At 25.7% G+C, this 12,256-nt stretch overlaps 1 long non-coding RNA gene across 1 annotated transcript in view; it reads right to left on the bottom strand.

Moving 5' to 3' along the window:
* LOC124418848 overlaps positions 1-3,737 on the bottom strand; it is a 54,489-nt gene extending 50,752 nt beyond the window's left edge. Inside the window, exon 1 of the long non-coding RNA XR_006940259.1 lies at positions 2,893-3,737. This is a non-coding gene — a long non-coding RNA (uncharacterized LOC124418848). The remainder of the gene's footprint in view (positions 1-2,892) is intronic.
* Between the last annotated feature and the right edge of the window lie 8,519 nt (positions 3,738-12,256).

Below are 12,256 nucleotides of genomic sequence, written 5' to 3'. Positions count from 1 at the left end.
AAACACAAACAGAAAGCCCAGTTATTCTTTTGGAGAGTTGATTGACACGGTTTTAAATATCATTTGTCTCTTTTAAAGCAATAAGTAATCATATAGGGTAATCAAGTGATACTCTAGTGTGCTACTCTAATGCAGAGATACAAATTTGTAAACTTTTCATTTAATAAATTAAACTAAAAGCCAACAAAACTAATGTTTTGCTTAAATTATTATTAAAAAGTTATATTTAACGCCGAACTACTGGGTTATATTACATTTAAGCCTTGAGCATTTTTGATTTATCCAAAAAACATATTCTGTTTTATTTTGCTCAATATAGTAAAGTATGTATGAGTATATTCTACTATTTACTTTTAAATTTAATTTCAATGTATATATTGTTTTAAACAATTTTATTAATTGAAATTTTTTTTCTTTTAATTTTCAGGCAAATTACATTGAAAAATATGAGTATATAAAGAAAATTATTGGATTGATGCTAACATACATGAAAATTTATGCTAAAAATAAAAATATTTATGAAAATTTGTAAAATAAAAATTTGTACAAATTTTAATAATAGAATATATTGAGCAATCAATTTAAGTAACTGTATTTATATAAATAACACCATTGGGACTGAATGTTCTAGCAAACTTTTAACAGTTTGAATTAAACTAAATTGCATTGAACTAATCAGTTATGAATAATTGAGCCAATTATAATTTTCTCAATTAAATTTAGTAAACTTACAGTATTTATTAAAAAAATAAGATATTTTTAGCTTCAACTATTTTCTATTAAATATACAATATATGTATATTAGTTAAACGCAATATTGTTTAATATTAATATTTTCAGACATGCATTGTGTAATTCCTTTTATAAATGTGTTACATTCAACTCCTTAAGTAAAGGGTGCTTAAGTAAATAGTGCTAAATGTTTGAAAATTTCTTAAAAGAACTTTGGAATTACAACACTGATCTACAGAAGTAATTGTACAATACAAACTTAATTTAGAACAAGTATTTTTTAAATATTTTATTCTTAGTTTATTTAAATAAAGTCTTAGTAAGAAGGATAACTAGAAGTGTATAATTGAGTTTGTAATTTATTTTATTATTTAATATATTTTTAAATTTTTATAGACAGCAATGTCGATATATCAATGACCGTCTGTCTATCCGTCTGTATGTCCATCTATCTATCTATCTATGTATGTTAAAACAAATTTTCCCATCTTCATAGCAGAAAATTTTTAGTAGTTAAAGAACCTTCCATTAGTTGAAAACCCTTAATATTCTGCTTATATAACGATTTTTTATATACATAAATATATTTTTTATCCTATTGCATATACTTATTTCTAATTACGACCTGTGTAAAGACCTTTTTGTCCTTCTGTATATTCTTTAATTTGACCTGTGTTCCGACCGAAAATTTAGGCTACACGGACATTGCACTATAGAAATGTTTGGATAAATCATAAATAAATGAGAAAATTTTTGGCTACAATTTAAATAAATTCTTTAAATATTAACAATATTTCAAAGATTTTGTCATACAAATAATTTTAAATCAATTTGTGCAAAAACAGTGAATTTTTCTCCATTTTGTGGAAACTTTAACATTTAAATCAACAAAAATAAAATTAAGTTTTTTCAAAAAATGACATTTATCACATTTCCAAAGTAGCACTAACTTTATTTTGTTACCTTCTGTGGAAGTGAAATTTAATGACTTACAAAGATGCGATAATAAGTCAATGTTGAAGATACATTAAAAAAATATTTTTAGGCTTTGGTATTATTTAAAATTTATATTATACCACAATTTCACTTTCAAATATATTTTAAAAGGGAACATAAAACTAAATTCTTAAAAATGACTTCAGAAGTAGTGAATTTGGAATCAAGTAAAAGTGAAATCTCTTCTATGACAAGACTGTGTTTAAAACATCACTTCCTTAGGCGTTTTTCACTACATCCATGGAAGACAATTTTACTTCCTTTTAGCTTCTTTAAAAGTTATTTTTTGTAAAGGATTTTTGTTTTTTTTTTTAATTTTCTTTAAAAGCAAATAATTTAACTTTTTATTTGTGAATCCACAAAAAGCACAAAATTTGCAGACTTATTTATATTTAAAACTCCTAAAAAAATACACATTTCCACAAAATACACATTTCCTCAAAATTATTTCCTTTAAGATGTTCTATTTTTTTGCCCCCCCCCTAATTAGGACGTATGAGTAATATTGAATTTTTTATTATTATTATTTGAATATGTTCATTATTATTATAAATATATTTTTTGCATATAAAGCATTATTTCTCCCCAAAATAAAATAAACCAATAAATTATTATAACAAATAAAAAATTATACTCTTCTTAAATATATATGTTTGTGTATTTATATATAATTTATATACTAAATCATTTGGTTCTGCATCATTTAAAAAAGAAAATTAAAAATATAATAATAATAAAAAAGAAATAATACCAATACTCAAGATTTATAGAACATAACAAAACTAATACTTAATTTTTCACATTAAAAAAAATAGAAAACTTGATGCCAAAACAGCAGAAAAAAATAAAGTTTAACCAATATAAATAGTTGAAAAATTAAAAAAAAAACGAAATCAATAGTTTATTCATTCCTTCTTGATCTACAATAATTATAATTAAGGTTAAAATGGAACAAGTTGTGTGTGCTAGTTTCTTTTTTTAAACGCACTTTATTAAGCAAAAAAACTAAAATGAAAAATAACAGCAACCAATATATTCAAAAGCAAAGGGAAAATTAGCCTCCATATGCACACATACACAAACATTTAATTATTAACTAAAATTATTATAAAGTTTTAAAATATTAAAAAAAATGGTTTTATAAAGATAAAAATTTGTTCATACTTTTTTTCTTGCTTCTGCTGAGTTTTAATAAGTTTTCCGGTTTTTTTACTAGCACTCGATGTTTTATTATAGATTTTTAAGAAGTTGATATTGTAGGATTATTTATTTTCAAAATAAATTCACTTTACACTTCATTGCATTTTCCATAACAAATTTTCATTTCAATTTTTTTTTCTTTTCTTTCTTATTATTATTATACTACTAGCTTATTTTGCCAAATTTTCTATTTATTTTTCTTCACTGTGGCTGGCTTTTGAAATAAAAAGAGATAAAACGTTTTTTTTTTGTAAAATTTTATCCTTATAGTTGCCAGAAAAAAAATATTACTATAGATATTTATTTCGTATATTTCTTATATATATTTTTAAAGAATTTTACATCAATAGCTTTCTGCAGCAAAGCAAAGCTATATTTAAAATTGCTCGACAAAGATTTAAATTTCTCAGATTTTTTTTACACAGAAATTTTTTTCTCAATAAATATTATTTTTATATGAAACGTTTGATTTTTTTGTTCTGAATATTTTATAAGACTAAAAGCGAACCATCTCGTTCAAGCCCACGTTCTAAACTAAATTTGCAATTTGTGTGTCTTTTTCCCGTTACTTATAAGCGTACGATGCCAACTACTACTAAACAGCCACAGCCAGCACCAACATCATCAGCGACGTTCATATTCTATGCCAAAAGCAAAGCAAAACTCTATACACAAACCCACGTACATAGAACATTTACGTTAACGAACCTACCACCGAGCTGCTGTGTTCAGAGTCACACACAAACACATTTAACACAACTGAACTACTATTCTTAACAAGGATGCTGTTTAGGGTTTTTAAATAAATTTTTAACAGTTAGAATATTTTGTTTTTCTTTCACTCTCCTGTCCTTTTGTTCTCAGTTTAAAATACCGTTAGTGAGTTTGCTCTCATGGTGTTAAATTTGTAAACAAACCGGTTGTTTTATGTGTCCGTGAGTGCATGTTAATGGCTGAAGTCACATGGATGTGTGTGGCATTGTAAAAAGGAGTGTGGTTATCTTGGCGCTTTAATTTTTTTTAATATTTTTTATTTTATAGACTAGATTATAGACTAGACCATAAACTGGACTATGCTATAGACTATACTATAGACTATACTATAGACTAGACTATAGACTAGACTATAAACTAGACTATAGACTAGACTATTGACTTTAGACTAGACTATAGAATAGACAATGGAGTACGTACTAGACTATACACTAGACTATAGACTAGACTAGACTATGGACTAGACTGTAGACTAGACTATAGACTAGACTATAGACTAGACTATAGACTAGACTATAGACTAGACTAAAGACTGGACTATAGACTAGACTATAGACTAGACTATAGACTAGACTATAGACTAGACTATAGACTAGACTATAGACTAGACTATAGACTAGACTATAGACTAGACTATAGACTAGACTAGAGACTGGACTATAGAGTAGACTTAGACTTAGAGTCTATAATCATGACACTTGACATTCAGGCTATAGTCCAGACATATTTAAAAAATCTTTTTTGCGACTACATGTTTTTGGTAGCTCAAAAACCAATATTTTGAAGCGATTTTCATAAGCTAAAGTTAACAGCACTTTATTTTTATTATTTTGCGTAGGTTAACTTAAATAATGTTGAGTTTTTATAACAAACAATACAAGGTTCCTTAATTTTTATATCTATTTACTTTAATCTAACTATTGCTCTCCTTTACTGGTTATATAGGCTTTTTTACTTATGTTATGCTCTATTAATGTTGTTGTGCATAAAACTCTCTCTCCTTCCGGGTATTTGCATGCACATGTTATTATGCAAAGAAAATATAAAAACAAAAAAAAAAAGAAAGAAATATTATTCCTGTATGTGGGTAGTTGAAAATACCATTATTGTTTTTTTTATATTTGTAAGTTTTTTTCTAAATGCTTTTTAAATAAATAAGATTTTCGTTTTGCTTTTTTGTCAATTAAAATCTGAATGCTAGTTTTACATGTTCGTTGACCGCATACGCCATACAATTTTCACTGGGTATAAAAAACAAATGTAAACAAACAGTATTTCCAGCAAAAACAAAAAAAAAAAAAAAAACACATACACTTTACAGTTCTAGGGTAAAATCTGCAAACCACGTGTTTTGCCAACGTACGTACATATGTATGTATGTTCATTTATTTTGGGAATACAGAAACGGGATTTTTCTTAATTTTTTTCTTTTGTTTATTTTAGAGTAAATTTTCTGCACCGAAATTGAGAGAATTTATATTTTTCTGGGTAAAAAGAAAACTTTTATAATTATGAATTTTATAAATAAAACAAACTTTTTAATTATATTTATTATTTTTTTATTTTTTATTTTAGAGTTAAAAATTAGTTTTTTATTCTTGAGCCTATTTTTTGGGAAATTTATTTTATTTCACTCAACACTAAACAACCGCTGTCCGTTCTTCTTGTGACTTAATTATGATGTAACTAAAAGTTATTAACATTTTAAAACAGAGCTCAATACGCACTATACGGACATAAATTGTGAACTTGAAACTCATTCAAACATACACTAAACATAACCTTATATACTTATGTACATATTTAATAACATTTGCAATATTTCAAATGTGACAATCTGCAAAAACTACAAAATGTTAAAATAACATGAAAAGAAAAACACAAAAAACTGACGCACATGTGAAGAGAGGTGGAGCAAAGAAATAACACTGAGTTTACAGAAGCATTAAATGCTGTTTAAAACGACTTGTAAATGAACTAATTGTGCATATTAAGTTTTAATTTATATAAAAGAAATTAGATTGACTGACCTGACTTTAAAAACATTAAGTTTTAAACAGGCAACCAGTTCAAGGTTTGGATTGGAATTCTATTAGAAGAAAATGCAAAAATCAATATTTCTATAATAAATTTACTTTCTGTATTAATTTCTTAATTACTTTTCTATAATAAAGAATATTTTTGGATGATTTTTATAACAAAACTTCAGAAACATTGTAATAAGTTGTTCTGTTTTACCTACTTCTTAGAATGAACATAGAAACTAAAATAAACCTTATCTTATTATATCATGTCAAGTGAAAAATTTTACATTATTAGTTTGCTTTGTCGTTATTAAGGAAATCCTGTACGTATACGTATTATAGCTATTGCAAATATTAAGTATACGCCTAATTTAAGGAGGCATATTTTGCACGTAAAAAACTTAATTTTTAAAGCTTTTGCAATTTTGATCTTGAAGATAAGTTTTTTTATTGTCCTTTTTGGTTCTTTTCTAATAAGAGCAAAATAAAATTCAAAACGATTTGCAAGATAAGCGACTTTTGGAATGTAATTACAAGTCTCTTAATAACAATCAACGTAACAAATACTTATGTTAATGACACCAATCCATAAAGTAAATTAATCTTATTAAACAAATGTTTGAATAATATTAGTAGGGATACGGATACCCACGGACGAGGGCGCCGCGCTAAATAAAAGTATTAGTAGAAACCTAATTATTACGAGAAATTCATGTTGATTGTCATCGATTGGGAATCGGTCAAAAACATATACTTTGAATTGTGAGATTATTTTTTAAAAACTGTATGCTATGAATGACAAAGAAAATATTAAAAAAAACGAGTATGTATTTTTTTTAATTATAAGAAAATACAAAAGTGGTTTAGTTTAAATTACTTTTGTGTACAAAATTTTATTAATCCCTTTCACAAATCTTTAACAATGTCTTACTGTCACAAAAGTATCGAAAATTGTGTTTAACAAATGAGACGAACAAAATGAAACGAAATACTTTTAAACGAAAAACATTTCACCACTTCAAAAGAAGCACTTCCAAAAAGGCGAAAAAATGTAGTGTTTTAAAATCTAGAATATATATTTTATTTGTACTGATATTTTTTGAGTTTTATTATTATTTTTTTCACTTCCTTATAATATAAAATGACTTCAGAATATAGTAAATTATACTTCTGTTTCGCTTCTTTGGAAGTTACTTTTATGTTAGGGTATATAAATTTAAAGTTTTATCGTTCATTTTTTTTCAGAATATATAAATGAGACTAGAAAATCTCTGGGTGCTTTGCTACCCAATCAGAGTACCTTTCCCTTATTTCGTGTAGGAATAAACTTTTTTGGAAAATTGAGTTCACAAAATATGTTTAAGTCTAAAATACATGTATTTTTCCGGAAATATTGTACCTTCAAAGAGTACCAAACAATTTAACCGAACTTGATCAAATTTATCGAATTTTATAAAAATCAATTTCCCGTTTTTCTGCTTTTGATACTTTTTTCCCAAATAAATAGCAAATATTTTGATTAAATAAATATTAGTATATATAAAAAGTTATAAAAGTTCCAAAAAGGTACCAAAAGTACCAGGCACCCATCTGCTCTTTTTAAGAGTAGAAGTAGATGCAATTAAAATTTTTCTTGTATTACTCATATTGTGTAAAATAATTAAGAAAACCTGATCTACCAGTTGTTTTTCCTTTTTGCTCTGTGATGATGAATCTGTCAGTAAGTAACGCTACTCTTTAATAAACTTATATAAATGTAGATAATTCATAGGAAGGAAAAATAAAGATCTAAATTCTAAAATGGATTAATTAAAAACTAACATATCAAACCAAAGTTATTAAAAATCACGTTAGATGAAAAATCTATTAAATTGTGGATTAAAAAGCCCTAAATTTTATATTATTTGTTTTTCTGCTCAGTTATTTATAAGTTGTGTAAAAGTTCAATGGACGTTAAGATAAATTAGAATTTGGCGGATTAGTTATTTTTAAATATCTTATTAATTTTCATAAGTGGAACTCATGTTATTTCCCCTTAAAAAATATGTTGAATTTTTCCTAACATAAAGATTTAACATTTCAAGGGTATTTAAGGGAAATAAACTTTAGATAAAAATATCTGAGATAGAAAAGTAAAAGTACACAAGTAGTTTTTTTTTAAATTTAAGAGGACATTTTAAAATTCTTCTTTATGATAGATTGAATAATTTATGGACCAAAACATATATATTTTATGGGTCTTAAAACAATATTTCGAGGTGTTACTAACGCAGTGACAAAAACAAGCATCTTTTCTGAATATAAGTACAACTAGTGAATAACAAATTCTATATTAATGTTAAATTTCCTTTAACATTAAACTTCCAGGCTCTTGAGCTTTCAGGAGAAATGAGCTTTGACGATTTTCATTCATAAAGATTATTAAGTACACAAACCTTGCTATAATATTTAGTTTTTTATGGCATATATTTAACAGTGTCTGTTAAATATATACAATGGTTTTAAAACTGTTTAACATTTATGTTAATATTATAGCATCTAAATTCAGTAAATTTATGCTATAACAGTTTTGTAAAAGATTAAAGCTGGATATTAGTGCCATAAAAACTATAAACATATGCAATAAATTACAAAATCTAGATTAATTTCTAGAGAATATGCAGGATTTCTATAATTATTAAATAAAATAAAGCTTATTAAAACTCTTAAATTTTATTAGTAAACTTATAATAAATTTTATGAAAAAGTTTTTTTTAACAGTATAACGGCAAGCTACCCTATAGGAGAGAAAATACATGTGAAAATAAGATCCACAGCTTCAAGCTGAATGACTTATGTATATACCTCGAAACGTTTTACACTTTCCAAATAATTCGAACAATTGTAAAAATTAAATAAATTTTTTTTATATTAAACAAGTAAGATTTCTATATTCGGCTGTGCCGAATCTTATATACCCTTCACCAATTATGTTTTAAAAACAGTTTTTATTTATTTTGTATCTCTGCACACATTGTCACACATAACATACACACAAACATATAAAAACTGTAGCAGAAAGAAATATTAACCGTTGTACTGTACTACCACCATCAAACTGTATTACCACCCTCAAACAAATATGATCTGTATTACCAACATATTACTGCTTCATCTCCTTGTTGTTGTTTTTATGCTTTTATTTATAATTTGTTGAGGAAATTTTCAGAGGTAGTCTCAGATTTTTACCCATATCTCGGTTATTTATGGACCGATTTTGCTGATTTTCTCGAAGATATCTGGAGTCTTCAGAAAATTGATTTCAACAGACAGACAGATGGAAAAACAGACATATATCTTTGTAGGGTCGGAAAATTATATTATAGAAATTACAAACGGAATGACAAACTTATATATACCCTTCTCACGAAGGTGAAGGGTATAAAAACAGATTGAATATAATGATATAAATATATGTCTATTTAATTTTAATGATATGAAAGGACAGACGAACGCTGAAATAAAAATTACAGATTAAATAAAATTAAATAATGATGTGGTTATGGACTCTTATACAAAAATTTGAAGAAACTTGAGATAACGTAACAGTAATTCATTAAAGGTTAATTTTTGGTACGAACATCAATTAAACATTTTTCTCTCTACTATATAAATTGCACAACTCAGACCTTCAATTCGACACCTTGGAATCTTGACAGTTCACTTGTATTGGGGCTAGGTAAAATATGGAGTCGATCTTTAACACATATAAAGGTGATTTAAATTGGAAACTTAAGAGCTTTGATCTGGGGCCTTAAGAATATTTCTTATAGGGTGCAGTAACAGGAGAAAACGAGATACACTTTCAGTTACGATCTAGCCTCAGAATTATTACATCTCCTGTTATTCCTATTTCGAAATATTTTTTTAATATTGAATGTCTATGAGTATATACTGATTAATGTTTTTCGGTCTAAGTAATGGGCATATATTATGTTTAAATCATTTAGTTATGCTTTTTAACTGAAACCACATTGACTTGCATATGTATAACACCGTCCAACACCATTTTTCACACACGAACCAAACCATACACATACGAAAGCACATAATTTATATGGTATAACTGCGTACTCAGTTTTTCATTTTCTGATCGTTTGTCCTTTTAAAAGGACTTTAAAATTTGAGGTGCATACAATTTTCAAAAATTTTTATAAAATATTTTAAGCCACCCTATTATAACAATATGGGTATCAAACTAAAGAGGACAATTGCAGTATTTTTATCTTGTATTTTGTTTTATTTTTTAAGAATAAAAAGATGTAAAAAATATCCTTATAAAAGTTTATCCTTTATTATCCTTGAAATTTTATACGAAATTGTTCAACAAAAAATATTCATAATAAAGACATTAGAATGGAGTAAAAAAGTCTGAAATTTGGTCTTCATAGCTCCATTTGTTTAATTTTTATAATATTTTTTAAATATCTCAATAAATTAATTAATAAAATTTTCCCCTCTAAAAATTTCAAAGTCCTTTTTTTGTTAAAATATTATGTAGAAAAATTAAAAATTTGTTATTGTGGAACCGAGTTTCTTTATCTCTATGATAAAAAGTTAAAAAAGTGGAAACTTTGAAGAATATGAAAAGATAACAATCGATTAAGGATATATTGCATTTTTATCCTTTCATGTTTAAACTCCTTTCTTGGAAATTATATTTTCCTTTTTAATTTAACACAATTATTCCGAACTCTATAGTTATTATAAATTCTATATATCTTTTAAAAATATCTTTGACATCCCAATAATGTTATCAAAGTAGTTTATTATATAGTTTTTATTAAAAATACAACAGTGGTATATCATGTGCAATTAGTAAACCATGATATACATAAATATTTAAACAAGTTAGGAAAGTATAGCCGGACTTGGCCGAGCATATCATACCCTACACCAGTTGTAAATTTCTTTCAAATGTGATTTATTTTAGCAAATAAAATAATTGTGTTGAATATCGTGTGCGCTATCATAAGCAGGCCTTTAATACGAATATTATAAAATTAAGAGGAGAGATTTATGTCTACATATATAAACGTTTTTTATGTAGCTTTTCATCGTGATATTAATGTTTATATTAATTATATTTTATTTTTATATTAATATTGCGCTTATCATATTATCCTGAAGTGGATTTTAGATTTCAGAACATGCATGTTTTAATCACTAAATCGTCATAATCATACGAAATAAAATTTTATATATTTTAAGACATATTATCTCAACCACCGGTTATGTTTAATTGGTGGATATTTTGTCTGAAAACTGTCAATTTAACGTTAGGATAAAAAATTAACAGACATTGGGATAATGGGGGTAGGTAATTGGTATATATAATTAATTAAATTAAACAAAATATTCTCAACAAAAATTTTTTAATTTGAATACATCTTAACTTTTAATTTTTTTACAAAGAACTAATAAAGATAAAGACATGAAATTTGGGAGTCTGCAACTCCATATTTGTAAATATAACATATATTTTTTTCTAAAAAAACTGACTATAGAAAATAAGGATATTAAAGGATTAAAATTTAATAGGACATTTTTTATTTTTTTTATTCTAACATTTTAAAACTATTTTATTTGTAAAAATACTGTTATTCTCCTCTTTCAATCGATACCTATATTGACCTACTAGACCAAACCAAATTTAAGCTAAATATAATTATACTTACTCTTCCTTTTAAACTTTAAAGTCCTTTTAAAGGAAGAAACGATCAGAAAATAAAAAACCAAAAATGTAGTTTAACTATATCAAGTATGTAGTTTCCAACGTATAGAATCTTGCTCATGTGTGCAACAATTTTTCCCAATTTGTTGTACGGTGTAATCAGATAGCTAATTACTTTATATTGAGTTCTTCACATTTTATTGCATGATTTTCACATACATACAGAAAGGTTTTCTTTAAAAGAATATTTTTTATTCATAAAAAAAAACTTTTTTTACACTTTATTTGTAGCCAACTTTAAGGGAAGAATATGTGAAATAAATGTGATTTTGGTAGCTTTTTGGGCCTTTTGTAACTTTTCAACTAACATTCATATTGAATGAATGAATTGAATTTGTACTTATATTGGACACCTTTAAAAATAACATACACCTGTTTCCTACTCTTTTAAAAAGAGGTTTTTTTGTAGTAAACGGGAGAAAAATTGTATTTTTAGTACTTTTTAATACATTAAAATACCTTTTTCTAAACTTATTAAATTATTGACAGACATTGCAATATTTTTTTAAGAAGAAGCTGTTTCAGTAAGAAAAAAAGCGCCAAAAAGGGCAAAAAAAGAAAAAATTTTATTAGTCTAGCCTATTATAAAGATCTTAAAAATATATTCATTTAATCACACAAAAAAAATTATTTTGGAACTCGGCTCCTAAGACCTATATTGAAAAAAATTCGGTAAGGCACGTTATCCTTCAAAAACATAATTTTCGACAGAGCCATTTCCTGGGCAAGAAGGAATGAAATTTTACCTTATTATTAG

The sequence above is a fragment of the Lucilia cuprina genome, chromosome 3 (assembly GCF_022045245.1).
Source record: "Lucilia cuprina isolate Lc7/37 chromosome 3, ASM2204524v1, whole genome shotgun sequence".
Lineage (NCBI taxonomy): Eukaryota > Metazoa > Arthropoda > Insecta > Diptera > Calliphoridae > Lucilia > Lucilia cuprina.
The sequence above is the reverse complement of the archived record's forward strand: the minus strand, read 5'-3'. Positions and strand labels throughout refer to the sequence as shown.